Source organism: Somniosus microcephalus, chromosome 5 (genome assembly GCF_052327205.1).
Source record: "Somniosus microcephalus isolate GS21.2 chromosome 5, FLI_Smic_1.0, whole genome shotgun sequence".
Lineage (NCBI taxonomy): Eukaryota > Metazoa > Chordata > Chondrichthyes > Squaliformes > Somniosidae > Somniosus > Somniosus microcephalus.
In genome coordinates, this window is record NC_140991.1 from 322773745 (window position 1) to 322788577 (window position 14833).

Consider the following 14833-nt stretch of genomic DNA (forward strand, 5'->3'; position numbering starts at 1 on the left):
CAGGGTGAAAAAGAAGAAGCATCAGAAGAAGGAGAAGGAGAAGGTGAAGTCTGGAGGGTGAAGAAGATGACGCAGAAGAAGGAGAAGGAGAAGGTGAAGTCTGCAGGGGGAAGAAGAAGAAGCAGAAGAAGGAGAAGGAGAAGGTGAAGTCTGGAGGGTGAAGAAGAAGAAGCAGAAGAAGGAGTAGGAGAAGGTGAAGCCTGGAGTGTGAAGAAGAAGAAGCAGAAGAAGGAGAAGGAGAAGGTGAAGTCTGGAGGGTGAAGGAGAAGGAGAAGAAGCAGAAGAAGGAGGAGGAGAAGGTGAAGTCTGGAGGGTGAAGAAGAAGAAGCAGAAGAAGGAGAAGGAGAAGGTGAAGTCTGGAGGGTGATGAAGAAGAAGCAGAAGAAGGCGAAGTTGAAGTCTGGAGGGCGAAGAAGAAGAAGCAGAAGAAGGAGAAGGTGATGTCTGGAGGGTGAAGAAGAAGAAGCATTAGAAGGAGAAGGAGATGGTGAAGTCTGGAGGGTAAAGAAGAAGAAGCAGAAGTAGGAGAAAGAGAAGGTCAAGTCTGGAGGGTGAAGAAGTAGAAGGAGCAGAAGGAGAGGTCTGGAGGGTGAAGAATAAGAAGCAGAAGTAGGAGAAAGAGAAGGTGAAGTCTGGAGGCTGAAGAAGAAGAAGCAGAAGATGGAGAAGGAGAAGGTGAATTCTGGAGGGTGAAGAAGAAGAAGCAGAAGAAGGAGAAGGTGAAGTCTGGAGGGTGAAGAAGAAGAAGCAGAAGAAGGAGAAGGTGAAGTCTGGAGGGTGAAGAAGAAGAAGCAGAAGAAGGAGAAGGTGAAGTCTGGAGGGTGAAGAAGAAGGAGCAGAAGAAGGAGAAGGTGAAGTCTGGAGGGTGAAGAAGAAGAAGCAGAAGAAGGAGAAGGTGAAGACTGGAGGGTGAAGAAGCAGAAGCAGAAGAAGGAGAAGGTGAAGTCTGGAGGGTGAAGAAGAAGAAGGAGAAGGTGAAGACTGGAGGGTGAAGAAGCAGAAGCAGATGAAGGAGAAGGTGAAGTCTGGAGGGTGAAGAAGAAGATGCAGAAGAAGGAGAAGGTGAAGTCTGGAGGGTGAAGAAGAAGAAGCAGATGTAGGAGAAACAGAAGGTGAAGTCTGGAGGGTGAAGAAGAAGAAGTAGAAGACTGAGAAGGAGAAGGTGAAATCTGGAGGGCGAAGAAGAAGAAGCAGCAGAAGGAGAAGGAGAAGTCTGGAGGGTGAAGAAGAAGAAGCAGAATAAGGAGAAGTTAAGGTGAAGTCTGGAGGGTGAAGAAGAAGAAGCAGAAGAAGGAGAAGGAGAAGGTGAATTCTGGAGGTTGAAGAAGAAGAAGCAGAAGAAGGAGAAGGAGAAGATGAAGTCTGTGGGGTGAAGAAGAAGAAGCTGAAGGAGGAGAAGGAGAAGGTGAATTCTGGAGGGTGAAGAAGAAGAAACAGAAGGAGGAGAAGGAGAACGTGAAGTATGGAGGTTGAAGAAGACGAAGCAGAAGAAGGAGAAGGAGAAGGTGAAGTCTGGAGGGTGAAGAAGAAGAAGCAGAAGAAGGAGAAGGAGAAGTTGGAGTCTAGAGAGTGAAGAAGAAGAAGCAGAAGAAGGAGAAGGAGACGGTAAAGTCTGGATGGTGAAGAAGAAGAAGCAGATGAAGGAGAAGGAGAAGGTGAAGTCTGGAGGGTGAAGAGGAAGAAGCAGAAGAAGGAGAAGGAGAAGGTGAAGTCTGGAGGGTGAAGAAGAAGAAGCAGAAGAAGGAGAAGGAGAAGGTGAAGTCTGGATGGTGAAGAAGAGGAAGCAGAAGTAGGAGAAGGACAAGTTGATGTCTGGAGGGTGAAGACGAAGAAGCTGAAGAAGCAGAAGAAGGTGAAGTCCGGAGGGTGAAGTAGAAGAAGCAGATGAAGGAGAAGGGGAAGGTGAAGTCTGGAGGGTGAAGAAGAGGCAGCAGAAGAAGGAGAAGGAGAAGGTGAAGTCTGGAGGGTGAAGAATAAGAAGCAGAAGAAGGAGAAGGAGAAGGTGAAGTCTGGAGGGTGAAGAAGAAGACGCAGAAGAAGGAGAAGGAGAAGGTGAATTCTGGAGGGTGAAGAAGAAGAAGCAGCAGAAGGAGAAGTCTGGAGGATGAAGAAGAAGAAGCAGAAGAGGAGAAGGATAGAAGGAGAAGTCTGGAGCATGAAGAAAAAGAAGCAGAAGTAGGAGAAAGAGAAGGAGAAGTCTGGAGGCTGAAGAAGAAGAACCAGAAGAAGGAGAAGGAGAAGGTGAAGCCTGGAGGGTGAAGAAGAAGAAGCAGAAGAAGGAGAAGGAGAAGGTGAAGTCTGGAGGGTGAAGAAGAAGAAGCAGAAGAAGGAGAAGGTGAAGTCTGGAGGGTGAATCAGAAGAAGCAGAAGAAGGATAAGGAGAAGGTGAAGTCTGGAGGGTGAATCAGAAGAAGCAGAAGAAGGAGAAGGCGATGGTGAAGTCAGGAGGGTGAATCAGAATAAGCAGAAGAAGGAGATGGAGAAGGTGAAGTCTGGAGGGTGAATCAGAAGAAGCAGAAGAAGGAGAAGGAGAAGGTGAAGTCTGGAGGGTGAATCAGAAGAAGCAGAAGAAGGAGAAGGAGAAGGTGAAGTCTGGAGGGTGAATCAGAAGAAGCAGAACAAGGAGAAGGAGAAGGTGAAGTCTGGAGGGTGAATCAGAAGAAGTAGAAGAAGGAGAAGGAGAAGGTGAAGTCTGGAGGGTGATGCAGAAGAAGCAGAAGAAGGAGAAGGAGAAGGTGAAGTCACGAGGGTGAATCAGAAGAAGCAGAAGAAGGACAAGGAGAAGGTGACGTCTGGAGGGTGAATCAGAGGAAGCAGAAGAAGGAGAAGGAGAAGGTGAAGTCAGGAGGGTGAATCAGAAGAAGCAGAAGAAGGAGAAGGAGAAGCTGAAGTCAGGAGGGTGAATCAGAAGAAGTAGAAGAAGGAGAAGGAGAAGGTGAAGTCTGGAGGGTGAATCTGAAGAGCAGAAGAAGGAGAAGGAGAAGGTGAAGTCTGGAGGGTGAATCAGAAGAAGCAGAAGAAGGAGAAGGAGAAGGTGAAGTCTGGAGGGTGAATCAGAGGATGTAGAAGAAGGAGAAGGAGAAGGTGAAGTCTGGAGGGTGAATCAGAAGAAGCAGAAGAAGGAGAAGGAGAAGGTGAAGTCAGGAAGGTGAAGCAGAAGAAGTAGAAGAAGGAGAAGGCGAAGATGAAGTCTGGAGGGTGAAGCAGAAGAAGCAGAAGAAGGAGAAGGAGAAGGTGAAGTCTGGAGGGTGAAGCAGAAGAGGTAGAAGAAGGAGAAGGAGAAGGTTAAGTCTGGAGGGTGAAGCAGAAGAAGCAGAAGAAGGAGAAGTAGAAGTTGAAGCCAGCAGGGTGAATCAGAAGAAGCAGAAGAAGGAGAAGGAGAAGGTGAAGTCAGGAGGGTGAAGCAGAAGAAGCAGAAGAACGAGAAGGAGAAGATGAAGTCAGGAGGGTGAAGCAGAAGAAGTAGAAGAAGGAGAAGGAGAAGGTGAAGTCAGGAGGGTGAATCAGAAGAAGCAGAAGAAGGAGAAGGCGAAGGTGAGGTCAGGAGGGTGAAGCAGAAGAAGTAGAAGAAGGAGAAGGAGAAGGTGAAGTCTGGAGGGTGAATCAGAAGAAGCAGAAGAAGGAGCATGAGAAGGTGAAGTCTGGAGGGTGAATCAGAAGAAGCAGAAGAAGGAGAAGGAGAAGGTGAAGTCTGGAGGGTGAATCAGAAGAAGCAGAAGAAGGAGAAGGCGAAGATGAAGTCTGGAGGGTGAAGCAGAAGAAGCAGAAGAAGGAGAAGGAGAAGGTGAAGTCTGGAGGGTGAATCAGAAGAAGCAGAAGAAGGAGAAGGAGAAGGTGAAGTCAGGAGGGTGATGCAGAAGAAGTAGAAGAAGGAGAAGGAGAAGGTGAAGTCTGGAGGGTGAAGCAGAAGAAGTAGAAGAAGGAGAAGGAGAAGGTGAAGTCTGCAGGGTGAATCAGAAGAAGCAGAAGAAGGAGAAGGAGAAGGTGAAGTCTGGAGGGTGAATCAGAAGAAGCAGAAGAAGGAGAAGGCGATGGTGAAGTCAGGAGGGTGAATCAGAAGAAGCAGAAGAAGGAGATGGAGAAGGTGAAGTCTGGAGGGTGAATCAGAAGAAGCACAAGAAGGAGAAGGAGAAGGTGAAGTCTGGAGGGTGAATCAGAAGAAGCAGAAGAAGGAGAAGGAGAAGGTGAAGTCTGGAGGGTGAATCAGAAGAAGCAGAAGAAGGAGAAGGCGATGGTGAAGTCAGGAGGGTGAATCAGAAGAAGCAGAAGAAGGAGATGGAGAAGGTGAAGTCTGGAGGGTGAATCAGAAGAAGCAGAAGAAGGAGAAGGAGAAGGTGAAGTCTGGAGGGTGAATCAGAAGAAGCAGAAGAAGGAGAAGGAGAAGCTGAAGTCTGGAGGGTGAATCAGAAGAAGCAGAAGAAGGAGAAGGAGAAGGTGAAGTCTGGAGGGTGAATCAGAAGAAGTAGAAGAAGGAGAAGGAGAAGGTGAAGTCTGGAGGGTGAATCAGAAGAAGCAGAAGAAGGAGAAGGAGAAGGTGAAGTCTGGAGCGTGAAGCAGAAGAAGCAGAAGAAGGAGAAGGGGAAGGTGAAGGCTGGAGGGTGAATCAGAGGAAGCAGAAAAGTAGAAGGAGAAGGTGAAGTCTGGAGGGTGAATCAGAAGAAGCAGAGGAAGGAGAAGGAGAAGGTGACGTCTGGAGGGTGAATCTGAAGAAGCAGAAGAAGGAGAAGGAGAAGGTGAAGTCTGGAGGGTGAATCAGAAGAAGCAGAAGAAGGAGAATTAGAAGGTGAAGTCTGGAGGGTAAATCAGAAGAAGCAGAAGAAGGAGAAGGAGAAGTTGAAGTCTTCTGGAGGGTGAATCAGAAGAAGTAGAATCAGGAGAAGGAGAAGGTGAAGTCTGGAGGGTGAATCAGAAGAAGTAGAAGAAGGAGAAGGAGAAGGTGAAGTCTGGAGGGTGAATCAGAAGAAGTAGAAGAAGGAGAAGGAGAAGGTTAAGTCTGGAGGGTGAATCAGAAGAAGCAGAAGAAGGAGAAGGAGAAGGTGAAGTCAGGAGGGTGAATCAGAAGAAGCAGAAGAAGGAGAAGGAGAAGGTGAAGTCTGGAGGGTGAAGCAGAAGAAGCAGAAGAAGGAGAAGGAGAAGGTGAAGCCTGGTGGGTGAATCAGAGGAAGCAGAAGAAGGAGAAGGAGAAGGTGAAGTCTGGAGGGTGAATCAGAAGAAGCAGAAGAAGGAGAAGTAGAAGGTGACGTCTGGAGGGTGAATCAGAAGAAGCAGAACAAGGAAAAGGAGAAGGTGAAGTCTGGAGGGTGAATCAGAAGAAGCAGAAGAAGGAGAATTAGAAGGTGAAGTCTGGAGGGTGAATCAGAAGAAGCAGAAGAAGGAGAAGGAGAAGTTGAAGTCTTCTGGAGGGTGAATCAGAAGAAGTAGAATCAGGAGAAGGAGAAGGTGAAGTCAGGAGGGTGAATCAGAAGAAGTAGAAGAAGGAGAAGGAGAAGGTGAAGTCTGGAGGGTGAATCAGAAGATGTAGAAGAAGGAGAAGGAGAAGGTTAAGTCTGGAGGGTAAACCAGAAGAAGCAGAAGAAGGAGAAGGAGAAGTTGAAGTCAGGAGGGTGAATCAGAAGAAGCAGAAGAAGGAGAAGGAGAAGGTGAAGTCTGGAGGGTGAAGCAGAAGAAGCAGAAGAAGGAGAAGGAGAAGGTGAAGTCTGGAGGATGAAACAGAAGAAGCAGAAGAAGGAGAAGGAGAAGGTGAAGTCTGGAGGGTGAAGCAGAAGAAGCAGAAGAAGGAGAAGGTGAAGATGAAGTCTGGAGGGTGAAGCAGAAGAAGCAGAAGAAGGAGAAGGAGAAGATGAAGTCTGGAGGGTGAATCACAAGAAGCAGAAGAAGGAGAAGGAGAAGGTGAAGTCAGGAGGGTGAAGCAGAAGAAGTAGAAGAAGGAGAAGGAGAATGTGAAGTCTGGAGGGTGAAGCAGAAGAAGTAGAAGAATGAGAAGGAGAAGGTGAAGTCTGGAGGGTGAATCAGAAGAAGCAGAAGAAGGAGAAGGAGAAGGTGAAGTCTGGAGGGTGAAGCAGATGAAGCAGAGCAAGGAGAAGGAGAAGGTAAAGTCTGGAGGGTGAATCAGAAAAAGCATAAGAAGGAGAAGGAGAAGGTGAAGTCTGGAGGGTGAATCAGAAGAAGCGGAAGAAGGAGAAGGAGAAGGTGAAGTCTGGAGGGTGAATCAGAAGAAGTAGAAGAAGGAGAAGGAGAAGGTGAAGTCTGGAGGGTGAATCAGAAGAAGTAGAAGAAGGAGAAGGAGAAGGTGAAGTCTGGAGGGTGAATCAGAGGAAGCAGAAGAAGGAGAAGGAGAAGGTGAAGTCTGGAGGGTGAATCAGAAGAAGCAGAAGAAGGAGAAGGAGAAGGTGAAGTCTGGAGGGTGAATCAGAAGAAGCAGAAGGAGGAGATGGAGAAGGTGAAGTCTGGAGGGAGAAGCAGAAGAAGCAGAAGAAGGAGAAGGAGAAGGTGAAGTCTGGCGGGTGAATCAGAAGAAGCAGAAGAAGGAGAAGGAGAAGGTGAAGTCTGGAGGGTGAATCAGAAGAAGTAGAAGAAGGAGAAGGATAAGGTGAAGTCTGGAGGGAGAAGCAGAAGAAGTAGAAGAAGGAGAAGGAGAAGGTGAAGTCTGGAGGGTGAATCAGAAGAAGTAGAAGAAGGAGAAGGAGAAGGTGAAGTCTGGAGGGCGAAGCAGAAGAAGCAGAAGAAGGAGAAGGAGAAGGTGAAGTCGGGAGGGTGAAGCAGAAGAAGCAGAAGAAGGAGAAGGAGAAGGTGAAGTCTGGAGGGTGAATCGGAAGAAGTAGAAGAAGGAGAAGGAGAAGGAGAAGTCTGGAGGGAGAAGCAGAAGAAGTAGAAGAAGGAGAAGGAGAAGGTGAAGTCTGGAGGGTGAATCAGAAGAGGTAGAGGAAGGAGAAGGAGAAGGTGAAGTCTGGAGGGAGAAGCAGAAGAAGCAGAAGAAGGAGACGGAGAAGATGAAGTCTGGAGAGTGAATCAGAAGAAGCAGAAGAAGGAGAAGGAGAAGGTGAAGTCTGGAGGGTGAATCAGAAGAAGTATAAGAAGGAGAAGGAGAAGGTGAAGTCTGGAGTGTGAATCAGAAGAAGCAGAAGAAGGAGAAGGAGTAGGTGCAGTCAGGAGGGTGAAGCAGAAGAAGTAGAAGAAGGAGAAGGAGAAGGTGAAGTCTGGAGGGTGAAGCAGAAGAAGCAGAAGAAGAAGAAGCAGAAGGTGAAGTCTGGAGGGTGAAGCAGAAGAAGTAGAAGAAGGAGAAGGAGAAGGTGAAGTCTGGAGGGTGAATCAGAAGAAGTAGAAGAAGGAGAAGGAGAAGGTGAAGTCGGGAGGGTGAAGCAGAAGAAGCAGAAGAAGGAGAAGGAGAAGGTGAAGTCTGGAGGGTGAATCAGAAGAAGTAGAGGAAGGAGAAGGAGAAGGTGAAGTCTGGAGGGAGAAGCAGAAGAAGTAGAAGAAGGAGAAGGAGAAGGTGAAGTCTGGAGGGTGAATCAGAAGAAGCAGAAGAAGGAGAAGGAGAAGGTGAAGTCAGGAGGGTGAAGCAGAAGAAGTAGAAGAAGGAGAAGGAGCAGCTGAAGTCTGGAGGGTGAAGCAGAAGAAGCAGAAGAAGGAGAAGGAGAAGGTGAAGTCTGGAGGGTGAATCAGAAGAATTAGAAGAAGGAGAAGGAGAAGGTGAATTCTGGAAGGAGAAGCAGAAGAAGTAGAAGAAGGAGAAGGAGAAGGTGAAGTCTGGAGGGTGAATCAGAAGAAGTAGAAGAAGGAGAAGGAGAAGGTGAAGTCTGGAGGGAGAAGCAGAAGAAGCAGAAGAAGGAGCAGGAGAAGGTGAAGTCTGGATGGAGAAGCAGAAGAAGTAGAAGAAGGAGAAGGAGAAGGTGAAGTCTGGAGGGTGAATCAGAAGAAGTAGAGAAGGAGAAGGAGAAGGTGAAGTCTGGAGGGAGAAGCAGAAGAAGCAGAAGAAGGAGAAGGAGAAGGTGAGGTCTGGCGGGTGAATCAGAAGAAGCAGAAGAAGGAGAAGGAGAAGGTGAAGTCGGGAGGGTGAAGCAGAAGAAGCAGAAGAAGGAGAAGGAGAAGGTGAAGTCTGGAGGGTGAATCAGAAGAAGTAGAAGAAGGAGAAGGAGAAGGTGATGTCTGGAGGGAGAAGCAGAAGAAGTAGAAGAAGGAGAAGGAGAAGGTGAAGTCTGGAGGGTGAATCAGAAGAAGTAGAGGAAGGAGAAGGAGAAGGTGAAGTCTGGAGGGAGAAGCAGAAGAAGCAGAAGAAGGAGACGGAGAAGATGTAGTCTGGAGGGTGAATCAGAAGCAGCAGAAGAAGGAGAAGGAGAAGGTGAAGTCTGGAGGGTGAATCAGAAGAAGTATAAGAAAGAGAAGGAGAAGGTGAAGTCTGGAGTGTGAATCAGAAGAAGCACAAGAAGGAGAAGGAGAAGGTGCAGTCAGGAGGGTGAAGCAGAAGAAGTAGAAGAAGGAGAAGGAGAAGGTGAAGTCTGGAGGGTGAAGCAGAAGAAGCAGAAGAAGGAGAAGGAGAAGGTGAAGTCAGGAGGGTGAATCAGAAGAAGCAGAAGAAGGAGAAGGAGAGGGTGAAGTCTGGAGGGTGAATCAGAAGAAGCAGAAGAAGGAGAAGGAGAAGGTGAAGTCTGGAGGGTGAATCAGAAGAAGCAGAAGAAGGAGATGGAGAAGGTGAAGTCTGGAGGGTGAATCAGAAGAAGCAGAAGAAGGATAAGGAGAAGGTGAAGTCTGGAGGGTGAATCAGAAGAAGCAGAAGAAGGAGAAGGAGCAGGTGAAGACAGGAGGGAGAAGCAGAAGAAGCAGAAGAAGGAGAAGGAGAAGCTGAAGTCTGGAGGGTGAATCAGAAGAAGTAGAAGAAGGAGAGGGCGAAGGTGAAGTCAGGAGGGTGAATCAGAAGAAGCTAAAGAAGGAGAAGGAGAAGGTGAAGTCTGGAGGGTGAATCAGAGGAAGCAGAAGAAGGAGAAGGAGAAGGTGAAGTCAGGAGGGTGAAGCAGAAGAAGCAGAAGAAGGAGAAGGAGAAGGTGAAGTCTGGAGGGAGAAGCAGAAGAAGGAGAAGGAGAAGGTGAAGTCTGGAGGGTGAATCAGAAGAAGTAGAAGAAGGAGAAGGAGAAGCTAAAGTCTGGATTGTGAAGCAGAAGAATCAGAAGAAGGAGAAGGAGAAGGTGAAGTCTGGAGGGAGAAGCAGAAGAAGCAGAAGAAGGAGAAGGAGAAGGTGAAGTCTGGAGGGCGAAGCAGAAGACGTAAAAGAAGGAGATGGAGAAGGTGAAGTCTGGAGGTTGAATCAGAAGAAGCAGAAGAAGGAGAAGGAGAAGGTGAAGTCTGGAGGGAGAAGCAGACGAAGCAGAAGAAGGAGAAGGAGAAGGTGAAGTCTGGAGGGTGAAGCAGAAGAAGCAGAAGAAGGAGAAGGAGAAGGTGAAGTCTGGAGGGTGAATCAGAAGAAGCAGAAGAAGGAGAAGGAGAAGGTGAAGTCTGGAGGGTGAATCAGAAGAAGCAGAAGAAGGAGAAGGAGAAGGTGAAGTCAGGAGGGTGAATCAGAAGAAGCAGAAGAAGGAGAAGGAGAAGGTGAAGTCAGGAGGGTGAAGCAGAAGAAGTAGAAGAAGGAGAAGGAGAAGGTGAAGTCTGGAGGGTGAAGCAGAAGAAGCAGAAGAAGGAGAAGGAGAAGTTGAAGTCTGGAGGGTGAATCAGAAGAAGCAGAAGAAGGAGAAGGAGAAGGTGAAGTCAGGAGGGTGAAGCAGAAGAAGTAGAAGAAGGAGAAGGAGAAGGTGAAGTCTGGAGGGTGAAGCAGAAGAAGCAGAAGAAGGAGAAGGAGAAGTTGAAGTTTGGAGGGTGAATCAGAAGAAGCAGAAGAAGGAGAAGGAGAAGGTGAAGTCAGGAGGGTGAAGCAGAAGAAGTAGAAGAAGGAGAAGGAGCAGCTGAAGTCTGGAGGGTGAAGCAGAAGAAGCAGAAGAAGGAGAAGGAGAAGGTGAAGTCTGGAGGGTGAATCAGAAGAATTAGAAGAAGGAGAAGGAGAAGGTGAAGTCTGGAAGGAGAAGCAGAAGAAGTAGAAGAAGGAGAAGGAGAAGGTGAAGTCTGGAGGGTGAATCAGAAGAAGTAGAAGAAGGAGAAGGAGAAGGTGAAGTCTGGAGGGAGAAGCAGAAGAAGCAGAAGAAGGAGCAGGAGAAGGTGAAGTCTGGATGGAGAAGCAGAAGAAGTAGAAGAAGGAGAAGGAGAAGGTGAAGTCTGGAGGGTGAATCAGAAGAAGTAGAGAAGGAGAAGGAGAAGGTGAAGTCTGGAGGGAGAAGCAGAAGAAGCAGAAGAAGGAGAAGGAGAAGGTGAAGTCTGGCGGGTGAATCAGAAGAAGCAGAAGAAGGAGAAGGAGAAGGTGAAGTCTGGAGGGTGAATCAGAAGAAGGAGAAGAAGGAGAAGGATAAGGTGAAGTCTGGAGGGAGAAGCAGAAGAAGTAGAAGAAGGAGAAGGAGAAGGTGAAGTCTGGAGGGTGAATCAGAAGAAGTAGAAGAAGGAGAAGGAGAAGGTGAAGTCTGGAGGGCGAAGCAGAAGAAGCAGAAGAAGGAGAAGGAGAAGGTGAAGTCGGGAGGGTGAAGCAGAAGAAGCAGAAGAAGGAGAAGGAGAAGGTGAAGTCTGGAGGGTGAATCAGAAGAAGTAGAAGAAGGAGAAGGAGAAGGAGAAGTCTGGAGGGAGAAGCAGAAGAAGTAGAAGAAGGAGAAGGAGAAGGTGAAGTCTGGAGGGTGAATCAGAAGAGGTAGAGGAAGGAGATGGAGAAGGTGAAGTCTGGAGGGAGAAGCAGAAGAAGCAGAAGAAGGAGACGGAGAAGATGAAGTCTGGAGGGTGAATCAGAAGAAGCAGAAGAAGGAGAAGTTGAAGGTGAAGTCTGGAGGGTGAATCAGAAGAAGTATAAGAAGGAGAAGGAGAAGGTGAAGTCTGGAGTGTGAATCAGAAGAAGCAGAAGAAGGAGAAGGAGAAGGTGCAGTCAGGAGGGTGAAGCAGAAGAAGTAGAAGAAGGAGAAGGAGAAGGTGAAGTCTGGAGGGTGAAGCAGAAGAAGCAGAAGAAGAAGAAGGAGAAGGTGAAGTCTGGAGGGTGAATCAGAAGAAGCAGAAGAAGGAGAAGGAGAGGGTGAAGTCAGGAGGGTGAAGCAGAACAAGTAGAACAAGGAGAAGGAGAAGCTGAAGTCTGGAGGGTGAAGCAGAAGAAGCAGAAGAAGGAGAAGGAGAAGGTGAAGTTTGGAGGGTGAATCAGAAGAAGTAGAAGAAGGAGAAGGAGAAGGTGAAGTCTGGAGGGAGAAGGAGAAGAAGGAGAAGAAGGAGAAGGAGCAGGTGAAGTCTGGAGGGTGAATCAGAAGAAGTAGAAGAAGGAGAAGGAGAAGGTGAAGTCTGGAGGGAGAAGCAGAAGAAGCAGAAGAAGGAGAAGGAGAAGGTGAAGTCTGGAGGGAGAAGCAGAAGAAGTAGAAGAAGGAGAAGGAGAAGGTGAAGTCTGGAGGGTGAATCAGAAGAAGTAGAGGAAGGAGAAGGAGAAGGTGAAGTCTGGAGGGAGAAGCAGAAGAAGCAGAAGAAGGAGACGGAGAAGATGTAGTCTGGAGGGTGAATCAGAAGAAGCAGAAGAAGGAGAAGGAGAAGGTGAAGTCTGGAGGGTGAATCAGAAGAAGTATAAGAAAGAGAAGGAGAAGGTGAAGTCTGGAGTGTGAATCAGAAGAAGCAGAAGAAGGAGAAGGAGAAGGTGCAGTCAGGAGGGTGAAGCAGAAGAAGTAGAAGAAGGAGAAGGAGAAGGTGAAGTCTGGAGGGTGAAGCAGAAGAAGCAGAAGAAGGAGAAGGAGAAGGTGAAGTCAGGAGGGTGAATCAGAAGAAGCAGAAGAAGGAGAAGGAGAGGGTGAAGTCTGGAGGGTGAATCAGAAGAAGCAGAAGAAGGAGAAGGAGAAGGTGAAGTCTGGAGGGTGAATCAGAAGAAGCAGAAGAAGGAGATGGAGAAGGTGAAGTCTGGAGGGTGAATCAGAAGAAGCAGAAGAAGGATAAGGAGAAGGTGAAGTCTGGAGGGTGAATCAGAAGAAGCAGAAGAAGGAGAAGGAGCAGGTGAAGACAGGAGGGAGAAGCAGAAGAAGCAGAAGAAGGAGAAGGAGAAGCTGAAGTCTGGAGGGTGAATCAGAAGAAGTAGAAGAAGGAGAGGGCGAAGGTGAAGTCAGGAGGGTGAATCAGAAGAAGCTAAAGAAGGAGAAGGAGAAGGTGAAGTCTGGAGGGTGAATCAGAGGAAGCAGAAGAAGGAGAAGGAGAAGGTGAAGTCAGGAGGGTGAAGCAGAAGAAGCAGAAGAAGGAGAAGGAGAAGGTGAAGTCTGGAGGGAGAAGCAGAAGAAGGAGAAGGAGAAGGTGAAGTCTGGAGGGTGAATCAGAAGAAGTAGAAGAAGGAGAAGGAGAAGCTAAAGTCTGGATTGTGAAGCAGAAGAATCAGAAGAAGGAGAAGGAGAAGGTGAAGTCTGGAGGGAGAAGCAGAAGAAGCAGAAGAAGGAGAAGGAGAAGGTGAAGTCTGGAGGGCGAAGCAGAAGACGTAAAAGAAGGAGATGGAGAAGGTGAAGTCTGGAGGTTGAATCAGAAGAAGCAGAAGAAGGAGAAGGAGAAGGTGAAGTCTGGAGGGAGAAGCAGACGAAGCAGAAGAAGGAGAAGGAGAAGGTGAAGTCTGGAGGGTGAAGCAGAAGAAGCAGAAGAAGGAGAAGGAGAAGGTGAAGTCTGGAGGGTGAATCAGAAGAAGCAGAAGAAGGAGAAGGAGAAGGTGAAGTCTGGAGGGTGAATCAGAAGAAGCAGAAGAAGGAGAAGGAGAAGGTGAAGTCAGGAGGGTGAATCAGAAGAAGCAGAAGAAGGAGAAGGAGAAGGTGAAGTCAGGAGGGTGAAGCAGAAGAAGTAGAAGAAGGAGAAGGAGAAGGTGAAGTCTGGAGGGTGAAGCAGAAGAAGCAGAAGAAGGAGAAGGAGAAGTTGAAGTCTGGAGGGTGAATCAGAAGAAGCAGAAGAAGGAGAAGGAGAAGGTGAAGTCAGGAGGGTGAAGCAGAAGAAGTAGAAGAAGGAGAAGGAGAAGGTGAAGTCTGGAGGGTGAAGCAGAAGAAGCAGAAGAAGGAGAAGGAGAAGTTGAAGTTTGGAGGGTGAATCAGAAGAAGCAGAAGAAGGAGAAGGAGAAGGTGAAGTCAGGAGGGTGAAGCAGAAGAAGTAGAAGAAGGAGAAGGAGCAGCTGAAGTCTGGAGGGTGAAGCAGAAGAAGCAGAAGAAGGAGAAGGAGAAGGTGAAGTCTGGAGGGTGAATCAGAAGAATTAGAAGAAGGAGAAGGAGAAGGTGAAGTCTGGAAGGAGAAGCAGAAGAAGTAGAAGAAGGAGAAGGAGAAGGTGAAGTCTGGAGGGTGAATCAGAAGAAGTAGAAGAAGGAGAAGGAGAAGGTGAAGTCTGGAGGGAGAAGCAGAAGAAGCAAAAGAAGGAGCAGGAGAAGGTGAAGTCTGGATGGAGAAGCAGAAGAAGTAGAAGAAGGAGAAGGAGAAGGTGAAGTCTGGAGGGTGAATCAGAAGAAGTAGAGAAGGAGAAGGAGAAGGTGAAGTCTGGAGGGAGAAGCATAAGAAGCAGAAGAAGGAGAAGGAGAAGGTGAAGTCTGGCGGGTGAATCAGAAGAAGCAGAAGAAGGAGAAGGAGAAGGTGAAGTCTGGAGGGTGAATCAGAAGAAGGAGAAGAAGGAGAAGGATAAGGTGAAGTCTGGAGGGAGAAGCAGAAGAAGTAGAAGAAGGAGAAGGAGAAGGTGAAGTCTGGAGGGTGAATCAGAAGAAGTAGAAGAAGGAGAAGGAGAAGGTGAAGTCTGGAGGGCGAAGCAGAAGAAGCAGAAGAAGGAGAAGGAGAAGGTGAAGTCGGGAGGGTGAAGCAGAAGAAGCAGAAGAAGGAGAAGGAGAAGGTGAAGTCTGGAGGGTGAATCAGAAGAAGTAGAAGAAGGAGAAGGAGAAGGAGAAGTCTGGAGGGAGAAGCAGAAGAAGTAGAAGAAGGAGAAGGAGAAGGTGAAGTCTGGAGGGTGAATCAGAAGAGGTAGAGGAAGGAGATGGAGAAGGTGAAGTCTGGAGGGAGAAGCAGAAGAAGCAGAAGAAGGAGACGGAGAAGATGAAGTCTGGAGGGTGAATCAGAAGAAGCAGAAGAAGGAGAAGTTGAAGGTGAAGTCTGGAGGGTGAATCAGAAGAAGTAGAAGAAGGAGAAGGAGAAGGTGAAGTCTGGAGTGTGAATCAGAAGAAGCAGAAGAAGGAGAAGGAGAAGGTGCAGTCAGGAGGGTGAAGCAGAAGAAGTAGAAGAAGGAGAAGGAGAAGGTGAAGTCTGGAGGGTGAAGCAGAAGAAGCAGAAGAAGAAGAAGGAGAAGGTGAAGTCTGGAGGGTGAATCAGAAGAAGCAGAAGAAGGAGAAGGAGAGGGTGAAGTCAGGAGGGTGAAGCAGAACAAGTAGAACAAGGAGAAGGAGAAGCTGAAGTCTGGAGGGTGAAGCAGAAGAAGCAGAAGAAGGAGAAGGAGAAGGTGAAGTTTGGAGGGTGAATCAGAAGAAGTAGAAGAAGGAGAAGGAGAAGGTGAAGTCTGGAGGGAGAAGGAGAAGAAGGAGAAGAAGGAGAAGGAGCAGGTGAAGTCTGGAGGGTGAATCAGAAGAAGTAGAAGAAGGAGAAGGAGAAGGTGAAGTCTGGAGGGAGAAGCAGAAGAAGCAGAAGAAGGAGAAGGAGAAGGTGAAGTCTGGAGGGAGAAGCAGAAGAAGTAGAAGAAGGAGAAGGAGAAGGTGAAGTCTGGAGGGTGAATCAGAAGAAGTAGAAGAAGGAGAAGGAGAACGTGAAGTCAGGAGGG